This window comes from Octopus bimaculoides, chromosome 14 (genome assembly GCF_046866305.1).
Source record: "Octopus bimaculoides isolate indiv1 chromosome 14, ASM4686630v1, whole genome shotgun sequence".
NCBI classification, from domain to species: Eukaryota; Metazoa; Mollusca; class Cephalopoda; order Octopoda; family Octopodidae; genus Octopus; species Octopus bimaculoides.
This window is the reverse complement of record NC_142941.1, coordinates 43,517,627-43,526,701: the sequence shown is the minus strand read 5'-3', so window position 1 is coordinate 43,526,701 and position 9,075 is coordinate 43,517,627. Positions and strand designations below refer to the sequence as shown.

Sequence of the window (9,075 nt, the reverse complement as noted above, 5' to 3'; positions counted from 1 at the left end):
TCAATAGTTGTCATAGAAATAAACAGCTAGAAAGATTAAATGAAATATTAAAAAATAAAAATAGAAGAAACTTGAATAAAAATTAATTTATAAAATGAAAATTAATTCTTCCTCCAATTTTTTTTCATTTTTATTCAATATTATCCAGAAAAAAATATAAATTAAGATATAAAAAAAAACAACACATAGTTTGATCTTTGTATCATGCCAGCAATCTAAAACTATATTTAGTATTCACATCTCCTACCAGATAACATGGAATAATTTCATTTCAATTAATAAACTATACATAGATATAGAAATTTTCATATATAGAATTTATATAACAAATAGTTTTCTGGAAAAGTTGTTTGCAAAATCCTTTCTGTTTTTCTATTTCTTGTTTTTTTTTTTTCTGCATCAGTTCTTTGTTCTCATTTATGAACAGTTATATTTAGGAAGCCATTTTCTAGCCAGCATTATGTAATAAATATTCTTTGGTTTCATTCATTCATTCCAATATATACATATATATATATATGTGTGTGTGTGTGTGTGTGTGTGTATATATATACATATATATATATGTATGTATATATATATATATATATATATATATATATACACACACATATATATACGTATATATATGAATATCTATATATATATGTATATACATACATATATATATATATGCATAAACACACACATATATATACATATATATATATACATACATATATATATATACGAATACATACAAATGCATATATATATATATATATATATATATATATATATATATATATATACATATATATATATATATACATATATATATACGAATATCTATATATATATGTATATACATACATATATATATATATATGTGTGTGTGTATATATATTTATGTATATACATACGTATATATATATATATGTATATATATATATATACACACACACACGTACATATACACACATACACACACATATATATGCATAAATATACGCACATAATGTATACATTTATTTGAATTAATTTAGATTGAAGCATGGCTTTTATGTGCTTAGATGTATGCATTTATGTGAAACTTTATTGGAGTGTTTGTGAGAGCAAGGAAATATGTCTACATCTATTGAAATCAGAAAATATTGACATTTATATATACATTTGTTTTCAAATCAATAAAAACTGTATGTGTATATGTGTTGTATGTTTGTGTGTGTGTATATAAATACATATGTATAAACATATAGATTTATATATATATATATATATATATATATATATATATATATATACCATTTGATTGATATACATATTTGTGTGTGTGTGTATGTATGTGTGTGGATGCACGTGCACATGTATGTGTGTGTGTGTATCTATCTATCTATATATATATACACACATACATACATATGTGTACATATTTACTCATCATATGTATATGCTTGCCTATGCATAGACACAGAGATAATTATATATTTGTTTATTGCATATGTGGGTGGATAACGGAATATTTAAGAGCTTGTGCAAATATTATAATTACAGGCATATATATATACATATATAACTATATTTGTATCTATATAAATATACATATATATACACATACATATATATATATATAAACATATACACAGGTACACACATGTGCATATATATCCTATATAGATTTAGGTATATTTATAAACTTGTGTATTTATGTAGATATAGATTGTACACAAACAAAAATAAAGGATTTTATTATTAATCATATGCACAGAAGGCGGCGAGCTGGCAGAAACGTTAGCACGCCGGGCGAAATGCTTAGCGGTATTTCGTCTGTCTGTACGTTCTGAGTTCAAATTCCGCCGGGGTCGACTTTGCCTTTCATCCTTTCGGGGTCGATAAATTAAGTACCAGTTGCGTACTGGGGTCGATCTAATCGACTGGCCCCCTCCCCCAAAATTTCGGGCCTTGTGCCTAGAGTAGAAAAGATTATTAATCATATGCACACACAATCCCAACACTCACAATATTATATACATACATACATACATACATACATGCATATGCATATACATGCACACAAACATAGACATAAAACCACACAGTTATTTAAATACATGAACAGGTATAATTATAATTAAATCTACATAGTTATATACTTTTTTTATATATATAAGCTCTGTGTGTGGGGTGTCCGTGTGTGCACGCGTTTGTGCGTGTATGTGTGTGTGTGTGTTCATTCACTAGTAAATAGATAGTTACATATTGTCGTATTGGACTTAGACAGTAGACTAACACCAGGCTGGAACATATCCTTCAAGAGTTTCATAGATGAGATCAGCCCCCAACCCCAGGACTTCTTTAGTAGTGGTGCATATTTTATCAATGTCTATTTATCAAATGACTGACTTACCATTTGGTCATAAACTTATCTCTCTGTTACAACTGTTTACACCTGTGAATGTGACTGTGCCTGGTTCTGAGTATCTATCTTCACACACACACACACACACACACACACACACACATACAACGGGATTCTTTCAGTTTCCATTTACCAAATCCACTCACAAGGTTTTGGGAGAAGACACTTGCTAGACATAGCAGCCAAAACTTGACTCTAAAACCAGTGGTTTTAGAGTCAAGTTTTGGCTGCTATATCTAGCATGGTGGAATCTTTTAGATACCCTCAATTACAATTTTAATAACAATTATCACCTATGAGGTTTTTAATCCCATGCTAGCCTCTTGATATGATCGGTATTTTAAATAACGATCTTATCCTTATTTATATAAATTTATATTAGATAGACATTATATATACAGACAGCTAAATAGATGGACACTATATATATATATATATGTAATGTCTATCTATCAAGCTGTCACTTTGTTCGTAAGTATGTATGTATGTACGTATGTATGTATGTAGGGTATGAATGTATGCATGTATGTAGGAAGAGCAAACTTTTGAATAAGAAATATACGAAGCTCTGAACTTGCCTTTTGTACTGAGTATATCATATAAAATTAGACAACTTCGATTGAACCAAGTTCGGCGAAGTACACACACATGTGCACCCACCCACCCACATACATGCATACATACATACATACATACATACATACATACATACATACATATATACATGCATATATTCAGATACACACACACCTGTATATATGACTGTAATAGTAAACCTGTGCATATGTATCATCCTCTATTTGTTTGAATTGTCTTATATATATATATATATATATATATGGATGTATATATATGTATGTATGTATATATGTATATATATGTATATACACATCGTCAGTAGTTCATATATCTGAAAGAGACGCACATATTAAAACGTTAAAGCAGTAATATATATATACATACACACATGTATACATACATACATACGTACAAACGTACGTATATACATACATACATACATACATACATGCATACATACATACATACATACATACATACATACATACATACATGCGTACATACATATACACACATACATACATGCATAATACATACATACATACATACGTACATACATACATACATACATACATACATACGTGCGTATGAAAGTGTGATTTGTATATGAAATGCTAGGTAAAAAGGTGGAGTGAGAAACGGCAGGCCAGAAGTGCGAATAGATTTCGTAGAGGTTAGCAACTGCACTAAAAGATAACGACGATGGTGGTGCGGTGGTTCCAGTGTTATGGTCAGCGGTGGTGAGCGTTCTGTTTAGTTGAGGACCACAGCTATCAGTCAGTGGTCATAACCACGGAACAGAACAGCGAACTTCAGTCAGAACTGTTCCAAAGCCACAGGTTACGAAAATACTAAGAGAGAAAAAGAAAGAAAGCGAGAGAGAGAGAGAGACAGAAAGGAACTCCTACAAACATCGTGCGGAGACACATAACATGCGCGCACTTAAACAAGCAGTGTCAAAACTCATATCGATGCTTTTATAGATACATATTCACAAACGTGAATCTATCTATCTATCTATCTATCTATCTATCTATCTATCTATCTATCTTTCTAGTTATATATATGTATATATCTATATATATATATGCAAATACTTAAGTTAAAAAAACATTACCGGATTCTGACACTGGCTCGCATACGCATGGATACACTTACGTATAACTGCACACATGCACACATGCACACACACACGCACACACTCGCACGCCGGTTAAGAAGCAGTGAGAGCGAACATTCATAACGATAGACTCCTGTACACCGAAGCGCATTCGGGATTAGACAGAGTTTACCAAACACCGACTCGCATCACATTTTTACTTACATAAAAGAAACACAAGTTCGTAAGTATTCACACATACACGCACACACATACACACACACACGTACATTATAAACAAACGCACACTCACAAGATAAGAATACATACATGCACACACAAGTATAAGAATATGTTCGCTTATACGTTACAAACAAACAAAATACACACAGGTAACCGTTTAAACGGTGAGACATACACCCAGTGAATCACATACGTACAGCTTACAATAAGTTGAGAAAACCATACACACATATACAGAGAGAAAAAGAGAGAGCGTGAGAGAGAGAGATGCCCATTCATTCATTGTGTATAGACATATAAACAGAAGCACATGCTCTCTCTTTCTCTCACACTCTTCAACGCTAAGCTACTTTTACTTTCGCTTTCACTTTCGATCCTTCTCACTCTTAAACGTCTTTCATATACACAAATACAACACTCGCTTAATCTTTCTCTTGCATTTTCTCTGAACCAGCCGATCATTTAACTTACGGTCTGTAAACTATCAACACGGCAACATATAACAAATTCGCACAAACTGTAATAAATACATACATACATACATACATACACACATAAGTACATACACACACACACATACAAACAAGCACTCACATACACACAAGCATATGTATACACCTATCTCCTTCTCTTACCACTCCAAGTCTGCAGAATAACTGGAAACTCTTCTTAAGAACATACAGTGAGAATCTAACAGGGACCCATCGGACGGATTCTTACAAGTAAGCGGATTTCTTTGGTTTGAAATTCTTTACTTTCGCATGAATACGTGTGCATATAAGTGAGTAAGGATTATGTAAGTACACATGTATGTATGTATGTATGTATGTATGTATGTATGTATGTATATATTTATGCATGAATTGTATGAATACATGTATGCATGCATGTATGCAAGAATGTGTATATGTTAAGTATTTTATGTATTTTTATATATATATGTGTATCTATCACGTACTCTCTGTATGTATATATGTGTGTGCGTATATATATATATATATATATATATATATATATATATATATACGTGTATGTTTGTGTGTGTATATATATATATATATATATATATATATATATATATATAAATACATATATATGTGTGTATGTACACACACACACGTTCACACACACACGCATCATAATCACCTTTATCTTCAGCGATGTTTTAATGTCCACTTTTCCGAACTTGTATGGGTCAGATGGAATTTGTTGAGGTAGAATGTATGTATGCATGTATGTATGTATGTATATATGTATGGACGTATGTATATGTGTGTGTATGTATATATATGTATGCATGGTGTGTGATTGGTCTTAACTGTTTGTGAGCACTGTGTGTGTGTGTGAGTGTGCGTGTTCGTCTGTGTGTGTGTGTGTACACACACACACACACTTTATGATACATTTTACTTCATTGAAGTTTTTGTTTTTCTAACTCATCCGTCTACATAAAGCATTTACCTTTTGAACACAGCATTTACCTTTTGAACGCTATGTCTACAACTATCAACACCATTACCAATATTAGTTTGCTATGATAGACATATCCAATAAGTAATGGATAGCATACTCCTGGTAAATAAGAGACTAGTGGTTCAATTCCTGTCAGTGAGTTATTGTTTCTTTTCGATTTAAAACAGTTTGAATATGGTCATGATGATAATGATGTTTATACAGGTATAATGTATTGTTGTACGTTGTTGTATACACACATACACACACACATACATACATACACAGATACATACATACATACATACACACATATATGTACATACATATAAATATATATGTATGTACATATATATATATATATATATATATATATATATACATATACATATATATGTATATATATATATATATTTATATATATACATATATTTATACATGAGTATATATATGTGTGTGTATATATATATATATATATATACATAAATATACACACACATACATAGGCAATTATATATATATACATATGCATATATATATGTACACACACACACACACACAAAGATACACACATACATACACACATATATATTTATGTGTGTCTGTTTGTGCGTATATGTAATACACAGGCAATCTTATACATGTGTATATCTGTGTGTGTGTATGTGTGTGTATATGTGTGTGAATCATACAAATACTATATTATGCAGTGAAGATAAATGTTGCCGTTGTTTAACCCCAGGACAATGCTAATGGACCAATTCTGACCATCCTCTATTCTATTCCATGGAAGATCACATTACGCATTTCACCCCATAGCTCTTAGGGCTTGATTTGGGGAGGATTTAACTGCTGTTTCTAATTCCTTTGTTGGCCCATGTTTTTGAGATTTCCATCACCATAACATCCCTCATTCAGAGAAAACCTTGAGGCAAATAAGCCAAAAACATTATTATTGGCAATGTTATTGCTATTTCCACATGTTGATTTAACCTCATAGAGTTTCTTTTCTCTATAAATGGAAAAAGGTGTAGTTTTGTAATAGAAGCTACATTTGATGTGGTTAGTTAATTGTTCTCATACATGTAGATGATGTTTTCAAATCATACCTACGCTGAGTGTCTTTCAACGCTGCACTGTTGATAAGTACTAGTCTTGTACAGAGATCAATTCAGTTACTCTTTACTCTCTTTTACTCTTTTACTTGTTTCAGTCATTTGACTGCGGCCATGCTGGCGCACCACCTTTAGTCGAGCAAATCGACCCCCTAGGACTTATTCTTTGTTAAGTCTAGTACTTATTCTATCGGTCTCTTTTTGCCGAACCACTAAGTTACGGGGACGTAAACACACCAGCATCAGTTGTCAAGCGATGGTGGGGGGACAAACACAGACACACAAACACACACACACACATATATATATACATATATACGATGGGCTTCTTTCAGTTTCCGTCTACCAAATCCACTCACAAGGCTTTGGTCGACCCAAGGCTATAGTAGAAGACACTTGCTGAAGGTGCTACGCAGTGGGACTGAACCCAGAACCATGTGGTTGGTAAGCAAGCTACTTACCACACAGCCACTCCTGCGTTATTCATATTTTACAGTTATCCAGTTTTTATTGTTTTGTTGTGGAAGAAGGGACCATACCCATGGCTGTTGGAGGCCTTCTTTATACCTGTTGCAACAGATGGATTTTATTTTCCTATTGATTAGTTACACAGTGACAGCTACATGAAAAATGCAAAGGTTGGAAAAAAGAAAAAGGGTAAAGATCCTTTCCTGACTCATAAACTCATAGGGGCAGTTTTCCTGGTTTCTGCGTTGCATACATACCGCACTTGATGAGATGTTGGTCTGTTACAGGCTTACTTAGTTTTGTCAGCCCAGTGGACTGGAGCAATGTGAAATGAAGTGTTTTGCTCAAGGAAATGACATGTCATTTGGTCTAGGAATCAAAACCACAATCTTACAACCATGAGACCAGCATGCTGAACCATATGCCTCCACAAGAAATATATAAGCTAAGAGGTATATTCCAGAAGGATAAGGATTTAGGGGTGGAACGATCAGTCATGTAGTCTGATTGGGTAGGGACATAAATACATGGCCTTTACTCTTACAGTTAGGGATACTATAGAGCATCAGGTAATATTTTGGCAAGTGAGGTCCACAGTAAAGTTTTTGATCTACATTCAAAGAAATTTCCTTTTGAATTCTGTCTCTTTATGCCATCACTTCTTAACAGTCTGTTTCCGCAGTTCCTTGACTAGACATGATTTGTGGATAGCCTGGCAGCAAACATTATTTATTCAGTTTATTATTAATATAGCTTTCATTGTTATCATTATTATTGGTTTTGTTCTTTCGTTTTTGTATTTAAATGTTATTTTGTTTTACCTACTCCCACAGTATAGCTACGTATCAACATGTTTCTGAGCAATTATTTTGTTTTCCATATAGTGGGTCCTTATAGCCCCACTCCAAGCAAAATGCTTAGCAGCATTTCATCCGACTTTACATTCTGAGTTCAAATTCCAGCAAGGTCAACTTTACCTTTCATCCTTTTGGGGTTGATAAATTAAGTACCAGTTGCATACTGAGGTCTATCTAATAAATTGACCTCCTCCCCTAACATTTCATGCCTTGTACCTATAGTATTATTATTATTATTATTATTATTATTATTATTATTAAGGTGGTGAGCTAGCTGTGTCATTTACGTGATAGGCAAAATGCTTAGTAGTATTTTGTCCAATTTTACAGTCTGAGTTCAAATTCCACCAAGGTTGACTTTGCCTTTCATCTTTTTGGGTGGGTCAATAAAATAAATACCAGTGAAGTACTGGTGTCAATGTAATTGACTAGTCTCCTCCCACCAAATTTCAGGCCTTGTGCCTTTAGGAGAAAGAACTATTATTGTTTTTTTCTTTTTGAATTTAAATGTTATTTCGTTTTTATCCACTCCTACATTTATTGTATAGCTATATATCAACATGTTTCTGCATAATTATTATTTTTTTTTTTTATGCAGTGGGTCCTTAGAGTCCCACTCCAGGCAAAATGCCTTGTGGCAATTTCTCCATCTTCACATTCAGAGTTCAAATTCCATCAGGGTTGACTTTGCCTTTCATCTTTTTGGGGGCTTATAAAATAAATACCAATCGAGAATGGGAGTCAATATAATTGACTTCTACCCACTCCTGAAATTGCTGGCCTTGTACCAAAATGAAAAATCATCATCATCATCGTTATTATTATTATTATTATTATTATTATTATTATTATTATTATTATTAT

At 32.5% G+C, this 9,075-nt stretch overlaps 1 protein-coding gene across 2 annotated transcripts in view; it reads left to right on the top strand.

Annotated features, from left to right (window-relative positions):
- Window positions 1-3,499: 3,499 nt before the first annotated feature.
- LOC106879393 (protocadherin gamma-A4) overlaps window positions 3,500-9,075 on the top strand; it is a 318,370-nt gene continuing 312,794 nt past the window's right edge. For both annotated transcript variants that reach the window (XM_014928925.3, XM_014928924.3), the window contains exon 1: window positions 3,500-5,041. The gene's annotated coding sequence lies outside the window, so the exon portion shown is untranslated. The remainder of the gene's footprint in view (window positions 5,042-9,075) is intronic.